The 23,793-nt window shown below is 52.6% G+C and overlaps 1 protein-coding gene across 1 annotated transcript in view; it reads right to left on the reverse strand.

Annotated features, from left to right (window-relative positions):
* The window catches only part of LOC128823393 (FXYD domain-containing ion transport regulator 6-like), a 56,122-nt gene extending 33,504 nt beyond the window's left edge, over nucleotides 1-22,618 (reverse strand). Inside the window, exon 1 of the mRNA XM_054005638.1 lies at nucleotides 22,354-22,618. The gene's annotated coding sequence lies outside the window, so the exon portion shown is untranslated. The remainder of the gene's footprint in view (nucleotides 1-22,353) is intronic.
* Between the last annotated feature and the right edge of the window lie 1,175 nt (nucleotides 22,619-23,793).

Below are 23,793 nucleotides of genomic sequence, written 5' to 3' on the forward strand. Positions count from 1 at the left end.
ATAGCCAGTAGCTCCTGGGCTGCTCTGGTCTCTTTGAGGAGCTCGCCACGCTCAGCCTGTCACGCTCGTTACCAGCATCAGCCAACCTGAGCTCTGCTCTTTACGCAGCCACAGGGAGTGGAGCTCTCCCACCAGGGGTCCCTAGTGTCCCTCTGGTGAGCCGTCAGTGCCCAGCAGCGGGAGGACTCTCTGTGGCAGGGCAGCGGGATGGGAGAAGGATGGTTTATGGACTGTGACAAGGCTGACAAGCATCAGTTCCCACCTCAGATCATTGGGAAGAACGCACAGGGCCGAAGGGGGCTGCCCGCTCAGGGACCGGCAACAAAGTCACCAGCTCAGAAACAAATCGGTCAGTGGTGATACCGCCTCGCTGCACGGAGTGATGCCAGCCGGAGCGGGCGTCATGGCTGCAGAGTGCATGCAGCACTAGACTAGCCGGTGCACTCAGACGGGGCAGCGCTGCTGGCCAGAGAGCCTGGCTTCCGAGCTTGTTGTTATTGTGTTAGGCAGGAGCTCAAACTAGGCGTCCTAATGCCCCTTCTGGCCTTAGAACCATTAATTATTTGGGTTGCTGTAGCACCTAGGAGCCCAGTCATGGGCCAGGACCCCACACCCAGAACAAAGATTGTCCCTGCAGGGCCTGCAGCTCACCTCTGGATGCCTGGTGAGTGGTGAAAATGGTGCCACCTGGAACAAAAAAGGACAAAATGATGGAACTGCAAACCGATGAATCTTCTGCAGAGAGGTGGGTCCCTGGTGAACCTATGTAAAAATGAGCCATACCAGTAGACGTGCAGGGGAGACGGGCTTCACCATGCAGAATCCCCCCACCAGATGCCTGTTCAGGGCCCCATGTGAAGTGAGTTTGTTGGCTCTCAATCCCATTGTGAGTGGCCAGGCATCCACATCAGAATCACCACCACAGTTAGCCCCCGAGTGGCAACCGGTGCCCGCAGGCCAGGTCTGCATGGGCCACAGCCCCGAGGAGGAGGTTCCTATGAGTCACGGTGGACGTGTAGGAGCAGATCAATACACAGAGGCGGCGATTCGGCACCTTCCACCAGCACCACACTCACCCGGAGCTGGAACGAACTGAGCAGGGAGGACTGAGAGGAGAATGCAGCTCTGCAAGTCTCACATTGCTGGGGTCTCCTTCAGTTGTTTCCAAAACACTCTGGACGGGAACATCCAGCTCCCGCCCCACTGGTGACCAGAGCCCCGGAGGGGCCTGCAGGTCTGTGTGCAGCTTTGGGAAAGGCCGGGAGCCCACCAGAACATAATGCAGTCTGAGGCTGTACTGGCTCTTCACCCCTCCTGCAGCCAGTGCGGGCAGCTCCTGGCTGTTTGCTGCCAGGGACCAGGAGGAGGGAGCAGGGATCCCAAGGGCTGGTGTGGAAGGGCAAGGTGTTTGCCTGTCCCCCTGGCCCCCCAAAGAGTGATGTAGAGAAACCCCTGCAATGGGCAACCTCCCTGACTGCCATCTCCTCTAGCTGGAGTGTCCCATGGGAACTCCTCTCAGCAACTCCCTCGGCCAGCCCCTGGGTGCCAGCGCCGGGCTGCAGGGACATCCCTGGCTGCAGCGCTCTGCTCAGGTCTGGGCTGGTGCTGCTGGTGTCATTGCTGACTTAGAGGCAATTCATCTGGATTTAGATGGGACCCCAGCCATGGCACCGCGACTCCCTTGTGGCCATGTGGCAGTGCCCAAAGTGGGGGTGAGCCTGCCCTGACCTTACTGCCCCAGCAAGACTAGCCAGCAAGCCTGACTGCCTGTGCTCGCAGGGCTTCCAACAGGAGTGCTGCCCATCATCATCTTCACCTGCCCCGTTCCCCAGGGCCAAAAGGGTGAGTGGGCAGAGGGTCAGCAACAGCCTGGGGAGAGTTACCCTGGAGTGCCGACTCCCAGCCCCTCTCCTGCTCTCACCACCAGACCACCGGGCAATTAACAACAATGACTGGCACTGTCCTGATCAGATCACTAAGCCCCCAGACCCACTGGACTATTAGAAGACAGCTGCCCAGACAGTAACGCTAACCTGTCCTGCCTGCTCTCTCATTCCAGGGGCAGTTCCCTGTTAAAACAGACCGCCAGTCTCCAGGGGCTGCCGCTGTTTCAGATAATGACACTTTCCAGGTGCTGGGGAGTTTTGCCTTTGGCCTTTTCTGAGCCCCTGGAGTGGTCAGGCAGGACCTTCCTACAGTGACCAGACAGCAAGTGTGAAAAATCGGGACAGGGTGTGTGTGTGTGTGGGGGGGGGGGGGGGTAATAGGAGCCTGTATAAGAAAAAGACCCCAAAATCGGGACTGTCCCTATAAAATCGGGACATCTGGTCACCCTAAACCTTCCAGTGCTGAGAATCAAACACTGGACCAGACGCTGCCCCATGACACAGGCCCAGACGGGCAACACAAGAGTCAGGCTTATAGGCCAGGGCTGATGCTCTTCTTCCCCTCCGGCCTGAGAGGAAGCCCTGCCCACAGACCAGCCCCCACCAGGGTCAGCGCCCTGCCGACTGGGTTCCTAATCAGCGAGGAGAGGGAGGGAGTTTGTCGGAGCCAGGGAATAAAACCACATTTCAGACAACCTGGACGGATCATCTCAGCACAAAAATCCCCATGCTCTATTCCCGCTGGCCAGGGCTACCTGCGTTCAGACACGCTGGAGTTAGCGTGGCTCTGAGGCCAGTGTGGAGAGGGGCCCAGCTTCGCCTTGCAAAGTGTGATGTATAAAACACACACACACGCTTCAGCGTTCGGCAGGGCCATCAATCTGCTTGCACAGCACTTGCTGGCCTGCGTCTGGGTGTGGCACCCATCTTAGGAGCACCCCATTGCTGTAGTTCAGCAAAGCACATACAGGTCAGGAGAGTCACTGCACGCTGCTCCAGCCCCCCAACACAGCCGGACCCGTGGGATCGTCTCCACGCCCTTCCTGTGGGCACCGAGCACAGCCAGCCGTCCCCCGCCCCAGCCGGTCGGACTCTATTACCATACATGGTACAGCGCTGCCGGGAGCTGCTCACATCAGGGGAGAGGAGCCAGAGAGGCTCTGTGCCGCACTGAGAGCACAGAGCAGGAACACGGCTGCAGCTGCTGGGCTGGAATAACGCAGACAAGAAAGGGGCCCTTTCCGACCAGGAATTCAATTCCCTGGGTGACAGATGCAGAGACACGCTAGCGTTGAGTGGCTCAGCCCTGACAAAGCCTTCCCTCAACTCAGGAGACTGAACCTCTGTCTAGCCAGAGCCATGGTCACACCCGTCTCCCCGACTGCCCCGGCCTTGTCTCCTTCTCCTGGCATTGCTGATGCCCCTCTGGTTAAAACGGCATCAGGGCTGCCCATGGCGGATCTGGGTCCTAAGTCTCCTATTCTCGGCACTCTGCTCCCTCTCTGCCTCCTCCATCAAGGAACAGCGTGCTCGCTGGCAGGGCCATGGTGCTGTTTGTACCCAGGAGCGCAATATCCGGACAGCCGAGCTGGACACCAAGATACAGGAGCATAAAGTGGCTTGCGAGTCAATGATAACCTCACAGCCTCTTGCTGTCCACGGCTTGCCACGGTGATGCTCCCTGGCCTGGTGACTGCATCCCCCCAGTCACCAGAACAGCATTCACTCAACGCACGCCCAGAAGGGCCAGCAAAGGGGCCTGTGCCCCTCCCCTGGCACTACACGGCACGAGGCAGGTGCTGTCTGCGTAGCCCAGGCTGGAAGTGCTGACCCATCACGAGCATCCCTTTGATGTCACGTTGGTGTGACCAGCCACCACTGTTGGTCAGAAACCGAGATGCACTTCCAGCCAGAAATGCCCCTTCAGCACCCCCGTCAGACCTCCCACACTTAGAACGGAGGGGTATGCATCGCTGGCGAACGTCGGGGGTACTCTTCTTCCCAGCAGGGGGAAGGGAACATTTGAATAGTCTCTACCCCCAGTAAATAGCTCCCAGTTGGGGGCACCCACACCCATCAGCCAACATAGCTCCATGGCTTAGCACAAGTCCCACTGAGGTTGGAGGCTCGTGACTTTCTATGGCTGCTACCAAAGTCACCGGACCCCTCAGAAAGTGTTGTGGCATCTGCCACGAAGGCCCACGTGAAACGTCTGTTGGTTCTTTAGCAGGACGGAAGATGCTGGTGGCTCAGCCGTAAGTGGCAGAGCTGGGGGTGAAGGAGGGTGAAGTTATAGCCCCTGAGAGCCATGCGGTTTCTCCCTCTTTCATACTTTGCTTCTGGGAGATTCCCCCAAGCAGGAAAGCGTTCAGCCACCAGAGGGAACTGATGAAACCTGCTCATTGAAATCCACCTGACGGGGGCTTGGTGTCAGGACCGAAGCTGCCGGTCCAAGGCTCACTCGAGGCCCAACCCCCAGGGCTACCTTTGGGATCCACTAAATGATGGTAGCCGTTGCAACTCCCAACGTGCAGCCTGCTGGGGTTTGCTGCCCCAGCTCCAGAGAAGCAGTGTGGGTCTCAGAGTGGGGGAAAAGGGATGCAGAGCAGTTACCGGAACCAAGAGACCAAACCAAACAAAGCCAGGGGGCGAAGAAAATAAGGCCGGGATCATCCCAGGTGGAACCTCACAATGTCAGTGGAGTTACCCCAAGGGTAAGTTTGGCTCGGTGTATCCGTGTGTTCTTACAGCCAGAGGTCTCGGCGCAAGCACCTCCGTGGCTGCCCTAGCAGCTGGCGTCTCCTGGAGACGGGCGAGGGGTCTGGGAAACGAGAGCGCGGATTCCAAATGAAGACAGACAGGCAAATACCAGGACAAGACGAAGGGAAGGCGGCGAGTGCAGCGTACATAATGTAAGTAACCCGCAGGGAGCTAGCATGGAATAACTCCTCAGCCAAAGCAGTGAGCTCTCCTTCAAGGGGAACGTATCGCTCACGCTGCATAATTCAGTTTGGGCAGAAACACTTCCCAGCCCTGCGTGGATGTCAGCACTTATGAGAGCGAGAACAGGGTGCTCTCCTCCACACGGCCCCATCACCCTGCCCCTCACTCCCCCGAGTTTCATCCTTTCCAAACAGAATTAGCTACATGCCATCACCTGGGCCTTCCTCAGCTATCGAGTGACCCAGCTGACCTTAGCGGGGACAGCTCCTTCCACTCATAACTCTCTCCCTTAGCTAAAAACAGAAAACACCCCAGCCCTTAAAACGTCTGAGCCCTGCCCTGTGAGTTGTGAGCGCTCGCATCTCCTACCAGCACGGAGGGGACGGGGACGGTCGGTACCAGGGAGCATTTTCAGAGTTTGTTTGCTGGTCATCGAGTCTCAGTCTTCAAGAATCTCATTGGTTAAGGCCCGATTCTGGAAAGGATCATGGGGAATCCCACTGCAGCCAGCAGGACTCAGCCCAGGAGAAAGGGACAACCTGCTGGGATCCCACCACCAGGTCAGGGCCTTGGCCTGTCAGCGCCGTAGAGCGGGGATCTCAGGTGGGTGTAAAGGGGCAACAGAGTCAGCACCTGAGTTTCTCTCAGTGCTGTAAAATGTCAGTGCGCATTGACAGAGCGATAGCCATTCTTCATAACAACCCACCTCCCATCAGGATCTGTATCTTCCCACACGAAGACCAGGCCATTTTGCAATGAACACATTCTATCCGAATAGGCTTTGGTTTAACTTCCCTTCCCTGCAGCTCCCGCTGCTGCCGCTCCCAAGCTCCAGGTTCGGTTCTTTCGAGCGTGCAGCAGAACATGGGGATCAGTCGGTGCAGCATGCCCAGGCAATTATCGTTATATGATGAATCACATCATTTCATGTCATTACTGGGTTAAAAAAACCACCAAGCAAGCCCAACAGCTGATGATCCAGTAACGTGTGGCCTTGTTTTCTGTAGATGGCATGGGTGATAAGTAACAAGATACTTTAAAAATATCAAATACTGTTCTGAGTGTAATGTGGAAACTATCGAACTCAAAATGCACAGTGTGTATCGTGCAAAATATATAACAGAGCGTAACACACGATTTATTTCCATGAGTCAAAAGTCGAGCTGAATAAATGGTGCTAATTGAATCTGTTGTTCTATTAATAATGCCATTGTTTGTAGAATAAATTATTCATCAGGTACATATTTTGCATGATTTGACTACCTCTGTCGCTGAATCATGCTTACTGAAAGACACAGCTCATCAATGATTTAGTACACGTTGAATATATTATCTGACAAATACTACAGCTGAGACCTACCCCAGCCCCAGTGGGCCCAGTTCCCACTCGGTCACGTCAGGATTACACCAGCCTGACTCCACGGAAGTCAGTACAGCCTGACTCTCATTTACTCTGGAGCCACTCCACACCCTCTGGCACCAGACATCAGGCGCTGGGGAGCTCAGTGAAGCAGCCACTGCAGACTCGGGCCCAGGCACTGCTGTGACATCACGTGTCACGAACCCTATTGCAGCCTGTAATCACACCGCTTTTCAGCCAAACCCCGCCCACCTTCACAGCCCACACGGTCCTGGGGTGCTCACCGCGCAGGAGGCAGCAAGGACATGGGGAATGGGTTTTAACCAGGCTGCACCTTCGCGAGTCAAATCACACTCACGATTCCCGGCGGGGGCTGGCCCTGCGCAGTCACTCGCACCCCACTGAGCCTCTGTCTATTCTCAGCGGGCGCCCACCACAGAGGGAGCCAATCACCACACTGGGAGGTTTTCTGGGCACCTCCAGCCGCCCAGCACCATCCCTCCCCCTTTCAGACCTCAACCCCCGCCCCCCAAGACCCCCCTGGGTAGCATCCCAACCCCTGGTTTGCCTCTGCCCCCAGAGCCCTAGCACGATGCTCGGGATCCGTCGTGTAAGGAGGTGCCCTTGGGATGCCCGCCATGTTACCTTTTAGGATCTAGGGCCTAAATCAGCCCATTCCTTCACTGGGCCGACGACTCTCCCACAGTGCCGGACTGTGCCCTCCAAGAGGGGGAAGAATCCCAGACCGCCTGTTGCCCAGAACCCAACCCCTGGGCTGTGCTGCGAGGAAGACAAAAAAAACTGACCTGCCTCACCAATCTGGAGGTCTGGGGGAAATTCCTTCCCAGCCCCAAAGCAGTGACTCGACCTAGATAATGGGCTGACTGCTGGAATCCAGCCAATGGGACATGGCCCTGAGCACAGGGCTCCTAACATGGCTCCCAATCTCGTGCCAAACCCAGAAATCCTGTGCAGGCTGGAAATCTCATGGGACCCGGCCCATGCTGTCCTTTTTGCCCTCCTCCATCACCAGAGCCCCCAAGCTCACCCTAGCTAGGCTCAGAGCCTCCCATAGATTTCAAAGCAGCTGCCTGCCTGACACAGGTAAGCAGGATTTGTACCCTTGCTTGTACATAGGTATTTTGCTTTTGATGGAGGAAAATTGTTCAGTCGTGAATCTGTCATTATCTCGGTTTGCTCTGGGCAAGCTACAAAAACAACAGTATCTAACAAGTAGAATTATCCCTCTAAAGTCTCCTATGCTGGTATCTCATTAATGACCTAAACATTGCTACAAGATAACACTTTCCATTTCACCAGCCTGTTAGTTCAACATTTGCAAAGTGACCAGCTTGTCTCATATGGAACATTGTGATACCACTTCCCACCCCTGCCCTGCCTCTACTGTCTTTGCAAAAGGAGGAAAAAACACTATTCAAACTTCAGCTGATAACGCTTAATGGTCATAGATGTTTTCTCATCTTCAAAGCACTTTGCAAACATTACTTATAAGCCATTTGCAGATGCAAACTGTACACACGCACGCACGGCAATGTAATTAAATACATGCACACCCAACACTCCCTGAGTGCATATATGATACACACACTGTATACCGTGTGTGTGTGTGTGTTTATATACACAGTAAGCCTATGGGAAAATGCTTTCTAATACTATTGTCTATAGAAGCAGTTTGTATAAAGGGTTCTGCAGATGAATTCGCTCCTCTTGGGTGCATGGAGAGCAAACCTCCAGCCTCCTGCATGGATATTTGCATCTGGTATCTCACCTCTAGCCTTTCTGGGACCGGCATAATGCTTTGCACTGGAAGTACCTGTGAATTAATGCTAGCATTTCCTACACCCATTCCCAGCCTTTCCCTCCCAACAGCCCTAAATCTAACAGCACATCACCACCAACCTGCAATCCTCTCGCCAAAAGTCCCTGGCGCTTTTTCTATTTCAGGGATTTGCAATTTGCATCTGACCTCCTAATTTTCACCTTCCCCAGCAGTACCGAGGGGGAGGGAGTGCTCAGCCCTGGTGCTATCATTCCTCCCTCTCAGAAACCATTTGGGGCCCCACTGTGATCCAGTTCGCACCCCTGGAGTTACTCCGGGTTTGCACTGAGAGCACGATCAGCTCCTCTGCTTACCAAGGACCCAATTCCATTCTCCCGCTAGCGGATACAGATGGGGAAGAGCTCAACGGGAGGAGTCAAAGGAAGCAGGATTATCCTCCTTCCAGAGAGAGAACTCGCAGAGTCGTTATTTTGGACTATAAATAAGTCAGTGGCTCTCCAGGAATGTGAACAGCTGTGCTCTGATCCTGGCCGTTAGAAGGCAACGGGGGGCAGGTGACTGGCTCTTGCAGAGCATGGTTCCAGGAGCCCTTTAAAAACCAGAAATATGGGAGAGCACCTGAGCACAGAGCTCCGCCAGCACGCAATGAAAGAGAGCGGCCGAGACAGGAAAACGACCACAGCCTGACCCCTTCGCCGTCCCGGACACAGGCAGTTCCATGCTCTCCGTTCTCCCCACCCCTCCCCAGCATCTCTGTGCACACACCACAAAGTCACACTGCTCCTGGCGGGACGCTTGCTCCACTGCTGCCACTGTGAACCAGGCCGATAGTTTTCTACTTGATCTTTTTAGAAGTCTGAAGTTTATCTTAAAAAAACCAACAACAACAACGCTGCTGTGGCCTGAAGTCCCATCCGGGCTCCATGCTGGATCCCTTCCATCCTCCTGTGAGTCCCTCTATAGGCTCCCGGTGGGGTCCGTGCTCCTAGTAACTTTCCATTACTCTCGCACACCCCTGCCTTCAGACAAGAGGAGCAAGTGTCTTCTCCCAGCACTCCCAAGGAGGGTTATTTTGAATAGATGATTGTTGAGTGCTGATCGCTCAGTGCCTCGGGCCCAGCAGAGACGTGACAAGCCGGCTAACTCATGGTGGATGCACGTACACAGAGGCTTTCCATGACAGTCATTTTATAGTCAAGCACAATGCAGAAGTGGGATAGCCAGAACCCCGTTTGTCACAGATTAACCACGTGCTCCGGGCCTGGTTCTGCCCTGCCCCAGCCAGGCACACCACTGCAGAGTAGGCTCAAACCTCTAGCAAATCAGCAAGGTACAGGGTTGAGTCCCCAAGCAGCAGGCCAGCGGCGCCGTGGGTCCTATGTGCCCAGTTACCCCCACACACACTTCTACTTTCCCACCCATTAGCACCGGGCTGCCCTGCAAATCAGCTTCCGCTATATCCGTTACACAGACTAGCCACAGATATATGGGGGGCGGGAGGTGACATGGGGGATCAGGCAACACATTCGTTCGGGGAGACACTGTTTGTTTAGATTCATGCCACTCTGTGGTTCAGCTGAGCCAGTTACAGATGAAATGAAAAAGGGCTTCAGTTCTCAGGAGCCATCTCTTCAGGCTGAGTCGGTACAGCCAGCATGCTGCAAGACAAGTGTCCCACATGGAAAATGAACAATCCGGCCTTGTGTTTCCTGCTACACAATCAGTGATGTATGTCTGGGGGGGTGTTTTGCAGCATAAGACAGCCCCATCGCTGGTAACAAAATGATTTCTAGAGAACAAAGCTCTGGGAGAGAATGACATGCTGGGTCACATTTTCTGAAGCAAACTCTACAATGATGCCAGATATTTTGCATATGCAAATAGCTTCATGCAATTTGTCATGCTCATGTAATTGCATGTGAAGATCAGGCTGGTCTCACTACATGATCTGCACACTAACAGTCTGCGTGCGCACACACACACAAGCTGTTTTGCACATAGAAACAGGTTTGGACAAAGACTCATGGATACAAAACCATGAGTGCAACCTTTGGGGCCTCTTGGAAAATCTGTCCCATTGTGTCAAGTCCCTGAGATCCAGGGGACACTGAGCTCCAAGAAGATGCAAGTTGTTAGCAGCAGAGGGGGGACGCAAATGCGACTCTGTCGAATCAAATGGCACCTCCCTTCCCTATCACTCACTTGCCCAAGGAATGAGATTTTACTACCTTATGCTCCCAGATTTGGGCCTTGGTGTATCTTTGTGCACTGAGTTGATGACCCCTATTATTTCCCAAGTGATTACAGCACACCGTATTTTGCATAGTAGCAGGTGCATCCAGGTTAGGGTTGAAGGTGCTGAAGTGGGGAACATGTCCATATTCACACGGCTGAGCCTTAGAGCAGGGAGTAGGTAGGTACCTGTCAATCTTGTGGCAGGCCAGCATTGTGTTGAGGGCCTCGGCCAGGAAGCAAAGAAATGCTTCATCTGGTTTCACATGTGTTTTCTCATCCCATCTCTCACCACACAAGTAACTGAACTACAGGGTGGTACGTACCTGCAGACCCACGTCAGGAAGCTCTGGCAGACAAAGACCACACAAGACTGAACGGCTGTAAGCTGACGCTAGACAAATTCAGACTAGAAATAAGGCACACGTTTTAGTAGGGTAATTAACCACGGGAACAACTTACCAAGGGACACGGACATTACCTGAAGTCTTTAAATCGAGACTGGCTGTCTCTCCGGACGTTCTGTCCTACCTCAGCCAGCGGTTCTGGGCCTGATGCGGGAATCCCTGGGGAGGTTCGCTGCCGGTGCTAGGCAGGAGGTCAGACTGGACCCTTCTGGCCTTACAGTCTACACATCTATGCTGTGCATGACAAGCCCAGGGGGAATCACTCTGGTTTGTGACACCACCAGAGCCCTGAGATGGATCCATGGAAACGGTCAGGTCAGTTCCCACCCAGTTTCTAACTCGAACCCACTGACATTTCAACCTCCCCAGACCGTTCCAGTCAGAATTATGGCTTTAGCTGGTGAGGGGAAAGACCCGAGAGGAGCTAGACAGAGTGGCAAGTAAGGATCAGTTATTTAATACGGACATAAATAAATGACATAAATAAACAAGACGTGCCCATCACCAACCTGGTCACTTTGCTTGTATGTTGCATCCTTCCCCCCACCTCTATCTGTCTTTGTTTTTTTAGACTGCAAGTTCTCCAGGGCTGGACTGTGTCTCCCTATCTCATTGTAGAGAACCCAGCCCAATGGGCCCCGATCCTGACTGGGGCACTGCCAATAAATAATATTAATAGGTGGAACCCAGGCAAAGCTAAGTGGTTTCTGCCCTTACACATAATGGCTTCCATTTGTGGTTTGAATCCAAAACTCCAAATGAAACATGGGGGCTGATGCAAGCCTAGGCCAGGCAGAACCAAGAGGTCAGATACTGAACTAAAACCTGGGGAGATCTCTGCAAGGCTGTGGGGCACACACACCCCCTGGGCGAGCGAGTGCACCCACTTACACCAGCCTTAAGTTTGGTCCCAGTAGGTCCAATCACAGTCACAGCGTTGCTACATTGTGGTTTGTGCATTTGAAAGGCAACATGAGATTTTAATAAAAAACATCAGTTAACCTCACACAGAAACTGTGTCTTGGCCCGTTTGCAGTAAACCCTCTAGGACAAGAGAACACTTGATTAGATACTTACAATTTGATTGTAAATTAAAACTATCTGGGGTGCGGGGGGGGGAGGGGGCGCTAAAGGACAGGACTAGGTCAGCACAAGTAATTCATCCCTACAGAGTGCCCTTGCGTGCCCAGGTTTACACCCACGTAACTGAGTGCAGAACAGTTGTCTTCTGCCACGTACACAGTCAAGGTCAGTGCCTTTGCACGCTGTGGTTGTATTGGCTGAAACACTGGGGAGGTTGGGTTCTTTGGCTAACACACTGTGGAGATTGGGTTCTTTCCAACAGTTGTATTTTACAGTTTGAGGCACAGCCGCTGGTAACTTTACAGCTCCGGAACGCGGGCCATTCTCTTACGCGTGGCTAGCAGCGAGGTTTTGCTACACGCATTAAGTGCACAGCTCGCGCTCAGTTGCCTGGGGGAATCGCCAGAAGAGCTGCAACGTTTTTTTTAAAGTCAGAGATTTTTGTGAGGATTTCCTCTTCCTCCTGCTTGTGCGGCCGTTCAGACTCACTAGCTCAGCATCCCGGCGAGGCCAGAGCCAAAGCTCGCTCAAGTCAATGGACTCCAGTTTTCACAACGACAGCAGCAGCCCTAAGGACAGCTGGCAGAATCAAAGGAGTAGACTTCCCTACCCGAGCAGTCCCTTTAAACCGCAGGCTGCGTGACCAGTGGGGACTGTGGCTTTTGAGAGACTCCATGTCACAGGACTGCCGTCAGCAGCACATTATGAATGAATTTAGTTTATATATCGGTGACGGGCCAAATCCCAAAGGACGTACAGTCAGATTTTACTCAGTCCTGGCTGGGGCAAAGCTCCCATGCACTGCGTGTAAACACTGAGAAAGGGCTTCTGAAATGTTTTTTACTGAAGCAAACACTCCCCCAGGCTTGTGCAATGGGCACATACTGGATAAATACTGACATACATAACTATCTCCCCGGTTTGTCTGACCTCACCGCAGCCAGGAAGGAGGGCTTGGGAAAAGACCACATGGGTTTAAGCAGTGTACACTTTGTATTGCAACCCTAGGGAGCAGCCCAGCTCTGGTAACCCTACACCAATCTGGACTGGCTCTGACAAATGGGAAAAACTGTTTTCTAACATTTTTTGTGCCTCTTTTCTCCATTTGGTTCCTGGGGGTTTGGTGCCAGAGTTACATTTTTTCATGACATTTAGCAAATTGGGTATTTTTCACATTGAAACAGAACTTAAAATTTCATTGTTCTCACATTAAATGTCATCTTCATACCAATTAAACTGCAGAATTGTCACGGTTCTCACTAGAGAAAGAACGGTATCATTTTGGAGTGAAAAATTAGCCCATTTCTCCCTCAAATGAGTATGTTTGTGTGAAATGTCATGGGCTTTTCATAAAATCAGACTGACAGCTGTTTTTGTGAGACTGGAATAAAATGAGAAAAGCAAAAATGTCAACGGTTGTGCAAACATTTCCTACAGCCCGATTACATTGCACGGCCTCGCGCCTTTGGACTAAGCTGGCCAAGCCATGGGGCTGTTATTTGCCTACGGTACATGCATCCCTACAGTAGGGCACTGTATAAATCAGGAGAATAGCTGTGGAAGGAGGAGTGTCTGTATTACCTCAGGCAGAACTGCCCCAGCCATCACTGGGTTCTTCAAACCAAACTGTAAGTTTAATAAACACCGTTTGTAAATGTTTTCCCCCTCAGTGACACAAAATCTGTAACCATCAAATCTTGCTAAACCGCAAACACACAAATCCCCACCAGTCAGGAAGGCAATGTAGTTCCATCTGACTTTAATCAAAACATGTTTTTTCCCTGTTGTATTATAAATAGAGATCTAGACACACGGGAAAACTGAGCCGAGCTACACCAGATGGATGACATTCTCCTTTCCCTCTCGCCTACAGCCAGCCACAATTTGCAATAGGACAGTAAAACGTCATTCACTTTTTCCACTGTCATCATCATGGAAACAGCAGGCAAGTAGATTTTGTGCCTGGACTGATAAATGCTTGTGACAATTTTGCAACCTGGGCTATACGCACGTGTGCGTGTACACGCACGCACGCACCAGGATTCCGATGCCATCGCAATCAGTTAGCCACCAGAACACCTTGATATGCCAGTGCAGAACCTTATAATCCACCGTCACCTACCCTGTTTCCCCGAAAATAAGACAGTGTCTTATATTAATTTTTGCTCCCAAAGATGCGCTAGGTCTTATTTTCAGGGGATGTCTTATTTTTCAGAAATGAAAAATGCCTTATTATCGGTGGATGCCTTATTATCGGGGAGGTCTTATTATCGGGGGGATGCCTTATATTACAACGAGAGGCAAAACTGTAAGTAGGCCTTATTTTCGGAGGATGTCTTATTTTCGGGGAAACAGGGTATGCAGTGATTCTTGCTTTCTGACTATTCATTGGTTCCTTGTGGGAGATAAGAGGGCACAAGGCAGTTGAGAGAGAAAACTCCTTGGCCAAGGCAGCCTTGAGATCACATTCTACAGATCCTGCCAAGAAAGTGTGGAAGGGTTCATTGGCTTGGGTTTGGGTGGGGGTTTGGTCCAGGGAGCAGAATACAGGGGTGCTTTTCGGGACAATATCTTACCAGAAACAAACCAGGGCACTCCGCAAATAGGATCTAATCCAAAGCCCATTGGAGCCAATGGAAAGATTCTTGTTGACTTCAGTGGCCTTTGCATCAGGCCCTTCCATTTGCAGTGTGACACTACAGCCAGCATTTGTAAGGACCAACTTCCCCTGTGCTCACCACGCCCAATCACCAGTAATCCGGACGACCTTTTTATTCATTTAGCTATTTCCATAACACTCATTACGATAGCGCCTTCTCCCTAAAATCTCCAGGAGTGAAGATCCTGCCTGTTTCTCTGGAAGGGGCGAGAGGGTTGGTTTGCTTTGCTGTTAATATTAAATCATAGTAACTCACCTTTCTTCATCATCTTTTGCCAACGACTCCCAGGATACCCTGTAGGGCCAGTAAGTACCATTATCCCCATTATACAGATGGGGAAAACTGAGGCTCAGGGAAGTGAAGCAACTTGTTCAAATGTCACACACCATGTCAGTGGCAGAATCAGGAATAGGACCCTGGAGTCCTGGCTTCCAATCCCTAGTTACTGTGACCGAGACAACACAGCCTCCCCATGCTGTCTGCCCTACTTTCAAAAAAAATCTCACACTCCCTTGCGATAGCATTCACCACAGAAATGAGAGATCGACAATGCTTGTTGGGTCATTCCCATTACTCTCCTTTGTGCTGCAGTAGCCTTAGTCACACATCAGGCCACGCCGTGTATGTTATCCAACCCCGTGCGAACGCAGGGTCAGGAGCTGAGCTGCTGAAGCAAAGCTTGGCCACATGGTGAACAAATCGTAGGCCAATCAGGAGGGCTTTGTTTATTGGGCCCCACTTGAGTTTTCTTCAAATCTGACATTTGCAGGAGCCCCTCCCCTTGCTGCAGTGTAGAGCCCTGGCCAGCTACGCAGAGACCTACCAGCCTCCAGCCTGGGCAGCCTTGCTTTCTCACTGGCTTTAGAGCAAGAGGCACCAATGCACCAACCACTGCTGGCTGTTTACTTGGCAGAGGCCTGGCTCCCTCCTCATGCTGAACCACTCAGCCTCCAGGCCTGGAATTTATCCGCTCTCAAACTCGGCCCCCAGCTCACAAAGCAACAGGGTGTGGAAGGATGCACGTGGCCTTGTGAGCGGCACTGGACTGGGACTCGGGAGATCTGGGTTCGATTCCTGCCCCTGACCCGCTGGGTGACCTTGCGCAAGTCACAGTCTTCTCTGTGCCTCTCTCCCAACTGTAAAATAGGGATAACAGTCCTGCCTTTGTAAGTGCTTTAGAGCAGGGGCTGTCTACAGAGCACATGGGGCCAGGGGCCCTGATTCAGGTAGGGCTTCTGAGTGTTACCATAACCCAAGTGATAAATACACCGTTAGGCGTGTCACTCCATGCAATGCGCGTAGGCTCAGGCTGGCTCTCGGGGAAGGTAAACCTGTACAGGTAAACCTCCAGTTCCTAGTCACCCTTCATCTCTCAGGGAGAGAACCTCTCGCTAGTGCTGTCATCTCCACACTGCACAATCTTCCCCTTCTAGAGGGGAAATCACTACCTAGCATCTGCTCGAAGAGGCTATGTGGCAGCAGAAGGCTAATGGGGAGCAGGAGGGGAGGACATGTGTTATGTCTGCAACGTCTTTCCTGCAGCTCACCTGTTCATGACCACATAGCGAGGGGGCTCTCATCCCAGCACATGGCATGGAGTCATTATCTGCACCAATGCAAAGTCAGGGCAGAGCGCGTGTAAACGCTGCCATTCCGATTTGTGCACACTTTGCACTCACGCCAATGGCAAAACAAGGTGCTGAGCGTGTCTGCTCCGCCGGTGCATTCCCGCCGAAGGCAGCTGGGTTCCGCCGGTGCAAACGAGAGGAGAGTTTGTTGGGACTTGGGGTGTCTCTGAAGACAGGGATGGCTGAGTCAGGAGGAGAGTGGCTCCAGCTCTCTGAGCTAGGCTGTGAATTAGAGGCTGGTTTGGTTAGAACCCCAATGTCTCCTCCACTCCATTCATTTCTCAGCTCTGGCACTTTGGTTCAGGCCTCCAGGAAAGCTGACATTAGAGGCACAAGCCTACATGGGACGGAGGCCAGAGTACACACATACACGCTACCCCGCCTCTCACACAACCACACCAAACCACGCCCAAGGCAGGCAGATATTTTCAACTTTATGATCATGGGCTCACTGCGCTCTCTGTACCTCTAGCCTACATGCCACCCTCAGAACAGCCCTATACCGAACATACTGAAAGTTATAAACCTCTCTCTCCATTTCCTTCTTTCTCCTCAAAAATCCCCCTTGTAATTTTTCATTCTCCTCGCGTTATTGAGACGGGGAGGGGTGAAAGCCAGACAAACGCCATCTCTTCTGCAGGCTGATTAGCCTCTTAACAACACTGAAAACTCCTCAAGAACAAGACAGGTGATTTGTAAGAGACTTGAAAAGCATTTTAAACACTTATTTTTAATTGTTTCAAATAGATCAGCCCGTCAAGTCTCAGCCATCAGAATTAACGCTGGGCAGTCACCATCTTCCTTCAAGAGTCCTCAGGACATCTCCCAAAGCTCAGACTGAGTTAAAATCTCCAATTTCCCCACAAAGCCCCAGAGCCCTTGACAGGGCTGCTCAGTTGCCTGAAGGAAGTACGAGTGTACGTGTGGGAACGGAGATTTGCAGCTATGCATATATGTGCTCTTCTGCCATTTCACTTCAGCATCAATTTGGCTTCTCATGCAATTGTTGTTATTATGTCTCTTGTTCCTAAATGGTAGATTTCCAGCCTACACCCTTGTAACATGCAAGACACCACTCATAACTTTCCAGGTCTGCGCTGATTCATATGCTGGTAGGTTGGGAGACACAAGACAGCTTTTGCTAAGATTAATTTGTCACTTGCAGGCTTGGGATAGCTGCCAAAAGCAGAGGATGCTCAAAGGAATCCTAGTGCTCTTCAGGAGACCCAGGGATCCAAACCTCAATACACTAAGTGATCTAATCTCAGAGGCCACCAGAAGCCGCAAGGATCACTCGTGATTAGGGTCAATCAAGAACAATGAGAATCACAAGAATGATCACAGATCACACTAGACAAAATTACCATGAGACTCTGTTCCTCCTCCCCTGGCCCTGAGCCCTATCCTTTTCTAATAAGATCACACAAAACAAATCTTCTGCAGGTTTTTTCCCCTGGCTCCCGGCAATCATGTCCTAACCCATCAAGGAATGGCTGCCAAATCAGTTTGGAGGTATTTGTCTTGGCCCTCAGTCCTCAGCTCGTCAACATGACGTGCATCTCACAACATAGAACCTGGCAGACTGAAGACAGCCAAGCTAGTCTGTTATCCGAGGAGCATCTCAAATGGGATTATCGCTGTGCTAACAGCAGGCTGCATGGAGCAAGCCAGGCTGGGAAATAACAGTGTCCACTGCGAGGGAGAGGAACAGGACAAAGAAAACTTGCCTCTCAATGAAGCCAAACCAAGACATTGTACAATTTGCTGCTGGGAAGTGGAGAATCTGTTTAGGTTGTTTTTCATAAATGTTCCCTCTATTCGTTTGTTTCACACCTATCAAGACCACTGTAACGACTATCTTACACAAATACACCTCTACTGCCTCTACCTTTTCCTGATATTCCCCATGTATCTGTTTACTCATCGGTTGCATATTGGCTAGATCCTAGATGGCGAGTTCTCTGGGCTAGGAACTGCTGGTGTCATGCAACAATGGATAAATAATACTAATAAATGTTACCTGATATGATCTGGTCTGTAATATCTATATCCTGGGAAGCAGTGAAGTAAAGGCCTAAGGTATGCTAGTTCTACCCTCTTGCTGATATTGACATTATTGGAATACTGTCTTAGTCAACTGCCTGTCAAAGAATCCACATTCTTGCCACCCCCTCCAAAGTGATTTGCTCTCATTTTAAAAAGAATGGTTGCTTTTAACTGCATGTACATAAACAAAACCAGACAGAGGAGAGAGACAATTCCCCACTCCGTATCCTTAGCATTAATGGCAGCACAGCCAGCATAGAGACAGATACACACGACGCATCTCCTCATTCCTGAGTTCTTCTAGCCGGTTCTGATTATACTCATGCTTTGCACTGTACTCCTGGGGGGAATTCTGCGCCACTGCGCATGCACAGAATTTATGTCACCCACAGATTTATTTGCTTCCCCGCAGAAAAATGAATTCTGACAGGGAAGCAAAGGGAAGCCTCAAGAGCGACCCTCCCGAGCAGTATGTTTCAGGTGCCGGGCAGCCGGCAGAGAGGTAAATCGCTGTGGGGCAGGGGCAGGAGTGGGGAAGACCCAGCTGGTGACTCCTACCCTTGCGCTGGGCTCAGCTGCTAACCCCAGCTGGGCAGGACAGAACTTCCTCTTCCCCTGCACAGCATCGGGGGCTGGGTCGGACTCATCCCCAGATTTCTCCCCCAGCTGCAGGAATCTCTGCAAACTCTCCCCACCCCTGCTTCCATCGCTCCTCAGCTGCAGGGAGAGGGATCCCTGAACAGGGAGCTGCTCCCCCATGCGCCCAACCCCCCTGCATCCAGACCCACTCATACCCAGACCCTCCCACCGAGCCTCACCCCCCACACTCAGAAACACCTCCCCCCGATAAGCCCCACCACCCCTGCACCTGGACCACCCTGACGAGCCACCCGCACCCAGACTCCCACCCCACTGAACCCCAACCAGCTACACGTGGATCCCCACCCCACTGAGCCCCACTCCCCCAGTACCTGGGCCCCCCCCACTGAGTCCTCCACACCCAGACCCCCCCCTGCTGAGCCCCAACCACCTTCACCTGGACCCCACTGCAGAGTCCCATTACCATTGCACCCAGAACCCTCCAACAAGCCCCTGTGCACCCAGATCCCCCACTGAGCCACCCACACCCAGATTGCCCCACACAGAACCCTCTCAACCCACACCTGGATCCCCCCCACACTAACCCCCTCCACACTTGGATCCTGCCTTTCCGAGCCTGCCTGCCCACACCTGGTGCCCCTGGCACGGAGATGCAGGGCCCTGCAGTGTTTCTGGTCCTTGTGCTGTGTCAGGGTTGGGTGCCCCTCACCGCTGAGTCCATGTCCCGGGGAGGGGCTGCATCGTGATCTCCCATCTCTGTGCATCCAGTGGCCTGTGCTCCCCAATGCCAGGTTGGATCCTCTGCATTTATTTGACAAATAAAATTTGCAGAATTTTAAAAATTTGGCGCAGAATGCCCTCAGGAGTAGCACTTATTCATGCCCCCGTTTGAGCAAGTGCCAGAACCAGTCCTTGAATAATTTGCAATTATGGAAAGAAACACCATGAGGGCAAACATGTGAGAGGAATAGATTTAAGTTTCTAGTTTGACATATTTAAGAACATAAGAACAGCCAAACTGGGTCAGACCAATGGTCCATGTAGCCCAGTGGCCAGTGCCAGGTGCTTCAGAGGGAATGAACAGAACAGGTAATAATCAAGTGATCCATCCCCTTTCGTCCATTCCCAGCTTTTGGAAAACAGAGCCTAGGGACACTCAGAGCATGGTTTAGCATCCCTGCCCATCCTGGCTAATAGCCATTGATGAACCTATCCTCCATGAAAGTTGTCCCCATTACAGAAGTTTAAAGTATTGACAAATTCACACCTATGTGCGATATTTTATCCAGCCCGACATATGTCAAGCAATCACACGTAATTAAAACCTAAAAGTAAAGCACAAATCTCATAGCAAAAAGATGGCAACCAACACACCCCACATCAGTCAGACTCCTCAGCAAGCCTACAGAGGACATCACAACACTGATGTTGTTTTATACATGTCCCCTCAGCCTGGAATTAGCAACTATTGTCCTTGGTTTGCAGCGTCTAGAACAGCTGTGAATCTAAAACGTTATCTGTCATTCCTCAGCTACTGTTCCCCTGCTGCTCGACTCAAAGCCACGCTGTTATTTCTGCAGAAACATTTTCCATATGGGAACAGGAATTTAATTCTCTGGAGCTTCCCTCTGCTTAATAAGGTTTTCTTTTTGTTTTCAACACAGAGTTAGGTGCTAGTGAAAACAACCTACAAGAGTAGAAATTTCATGACGAGCTGAGAACAGGGCGCACAACGACACCTCCAAACAGGTGGTGTACGTTGAAATGGTACAAGGGAATCTCATGTAAGTCATAATCCGCATGCAGCTTTGAAAACATTTCTTCAGAGGCTGCTCTTTCATGTTGTAAAGCTTATACAGATCCAGATATGCCACCTGTCACTGCCCCTCCTGCGAATCACTCCTTCAGGATCTGAACTCCATTGCATGGAGTCAGATCACAATTTTCAGGACTCTTTACTTGAAGATATAGCTAGATATGGATAGGCCCTCCCTTTTCCTCTGCAGGATAAAGTGTTTGATTTGCTTGTATTACTGCAGCTTTATTAAAATATTTAATAACATAAGAAAATGTGTATATCAAAATATTTTGAAATACACAACTAGATGCTCCTTTGCTCTTCTCCAAATCCACGTGCATTACAACACCCAATTGAACAAGGGGGATTTTTTCCCCCTAAAATCAGATTAAAAGGACTGCTTTCCAGATCTGGCTGTGCATATGGGAACGTGTGTGTGAGTGGATGTGAGGGTGTGTAAGTGATGTCTGTGATTGTGAGAAGAGATGTGTGCACGTGTGTATTGGAGGCTGTCTGTGCATATGTCTGGATGAGTATACAAGATGTGTGTGTGTGTGTGTGTGTGTGTGTGAGAGAGACTGTGCATGGTGACTGTTTGTGAGAGCGACTGTGTGCACATGCTCATATGAGTGTATGGAAGCGGATAACACTGTATGTGTGCATTAGAGGATGCCTGAGACTATGCACCTAGCACTGATATCCGTAAGGTATCTCTGCCCTGGGGTTGTACGGGTGTGCACACGCTTGTGTGGCTGCCTGTGAAAGAGGGGAGAAGGGGAGCACACAAGACAAGAGCATCCTTCCAGACCAGGCAGGGATAACTGGTATCCAGGCAACCATGTGAGAAAGGGGGAACCATGGTACCAGGGAGTTGGCATGGCAACTACAAGGCAGGTCACGTGCCTGGAATGGAAGGACTCACAATGAAAAGAAGAGACAGAGACATGTGCACACGCAGCGCCAACAAGTAGCCGGGTGGGAGGCAGCCAGGGGGAGGCACCGTGAACAATGGGGTCCTGCAGGCCGCCGGCGCCAAGCACCAGGCGCCCTCCTGTGCCAGCCCAGGCCAAACTGCTGACAAAGCCCTGCCCTGCACGCCTCCCAGCCATGCCCCGCGAAGAGACGGGGGTCAGTGCATGCCCCCCAACTCCCAGCCAGGGGTGGGGGAAGCACAATGCATGCTCCCCTAACCTCCCACAGGGGGGGATCCCTGGTGGGAGGGCGCATGGGGGGCCAGGCTGCAGGCTGGACGGGGGGCTAGGGAGGGGCAGGGGCTGTAAATGGCCGGGCTGTCGGGGCACGACACATGGCCAGCAAGGCTCTGGCTGCTCCCATGTAGTTAACTCCCAGGTCACGTCGCCTGGAGCAGGGCCGCGCCAGCCACCTCCCCGCCCCTTGTAAACAGGCGCGGCTCCGGAGTTCGCTTTACACTCCGCTCTGGGAGGGGGGCTGCCCCCGGGACAGGCAGACCATGGGGGGCGGGGGGGCTTGTTTACGTGTAAGATAAAATAACAGCGAGAGGAGACGGGTTTGGACTGACCCCGCCCAGCGGGGTCTGGAACCCGCTTTTCTCCCACCTGCACCCCGAACGCGACGCCCTAGGGTGGGGGCTCGGCTCCCCCCACCTGGCTGCAGGGCTCAGCCCAGGAACGGGGGCGCAGACCCCGCGGCTCCCTGCGCGGCCCCAGAGTAGGGAAGGAGCCGCCCCCGCCTCCGCCCCGAGGTCTGGGCGTGCGGCGCCTTCTCCAGCCCAGCCCCACCGCCTGCCCCGCAGCCCCGGCGGCAGCTGGAGCCCGACGCCCCGGGCAGGAGAACAGCGGCGAACCTGGGGACACGCGGGCAGAACCGCCCCGGACCCCTCCCCGCTCCGAGCTCCCGCCGGGAAACTTTCCCCCGCCCGGCCCCTTACCTCCAGTCCCGAGCCGAGCCCAGGGGAAGAGACGGGGCCGTGGGGGCTCTGCTGACCGCCTCCTCTCCGGGCAGAGAAGCCCCCCGAGTCCTGCAGCTGAGCCCTGTTGGAGCGGGAGAGAGCCGGGCTCGGTGAGCTCGTTACACGCGAGCGCCAAGATGCATCGGTGTCAGCTGCCTAATGGCTTCTTGGTGGTTTCAGACACACCTTCCCCGTCCCCCTCTGGCTGGCTGCACCGTGGGCATGGGCATGTTTGTGAGCCTGTGTGAGCGCGGGGCTGGCAGACAACAGGGGGAGGGAAGGTGGATCAAAGGGGAATTTGCAAAGGGGGGAGGGAGGAATTTGCAATAATCTGTTGCTTGGCGCGGGGGGGGGGGAGAGTGTGTGTGAGCGAGAGACAGGAGGAAGCAAGAAAAGATGGAAACATTGATTCTCTCCCCTCCCCCCCCCCCAGGAAAACAGGGACCGGAGCCAAAGGAGGGAGGCAGGAGCTAACCCCAGGCCCTCCAGTTATGGGGAAGCTCCAGGGAGCGGTTTGTAGCTGCCCGTGGCAGAGTGGATGGCTTGTTACACACCCTGCAGCCCCTCTTGAATTCAAGCTCGGAGACGCACCTGAGGTTTACTCCAGTTAAACCAATGTAGCAGCCGCGTTCAGAAACCAGACCATGAATGGCAGGAAAGTGCAGCTGCCCGGCCTGCCTCTGTGCGCACACACCCCAGGCTGTGTGTGTCTCTCCAGCGCTGGGAGAAGGGGCGAGAGAAGACACTCTGGAGAGCAAAGCAGTAGAGCCCCTCCTCCGGAAAAGAGAAGGATCATTTCACAGGGACTGGAATGGAAAACAACAGCCTGCAGCCCTGTTGCACTGTGGGTCCGGTCTGACTATAGCCACCTCTGCAGCCTCTCAGGGGTTCCTAGGCGGGCCCTGGGCTGTCTGCGTAATCCTTTGGTTACAACAGTGTGTGAAAGGAAGTGCAAGAACAGCAGTCAGTGCACCCCGTGGCGTGCCCCACTAACTCCACTGACCTCGGTAAGGAATGGGACACCCACCACCCAGGCACGGTGCACATGAAACTCAGTGAAGTCAGTGTATTAAAAACTAAGGCAAGACCATTGCAAATCAACTAATGTCCACCCCGCTGTGCGGGTGTGAGAGCAGCACAGACTTCCTACTCACTAAGAGCCAGGCCCATTACCGTGTTCACATCAGGGGGACCTGGATTCAGGATTAGAGCTCATCTTGCCGTTTGTAGTAACCTTCCTTCCACCGGGGTCCACAGTCCTTTCCAACCTAAAGCACCCCTGACCTGCTGCCACCTCAGGGGCTGGCAAACAAGGGGAGTAAGAGGAGGGGTGTTTTGGTCAAGGACACCCCTCCCCTCCCCTTCTCATACAAAAAGCACAATGGCTTCTTTAGAGCCCAATTACACTCCCCCCATCCC

Source organism: Malaclemys terrapin, chromosome 15 (assembly GCF_027887155.1).
Source record: "Malaclemys terrapin pileata isolate rMalTer1 chromosome 15, rMalTer1.hap1, whole genome shotgun sequence".
NCBI lineage: Eukaryota > Metazoa > Chordata > Testudines > Emydidae > Malaclemys > Malaclemys terrapin.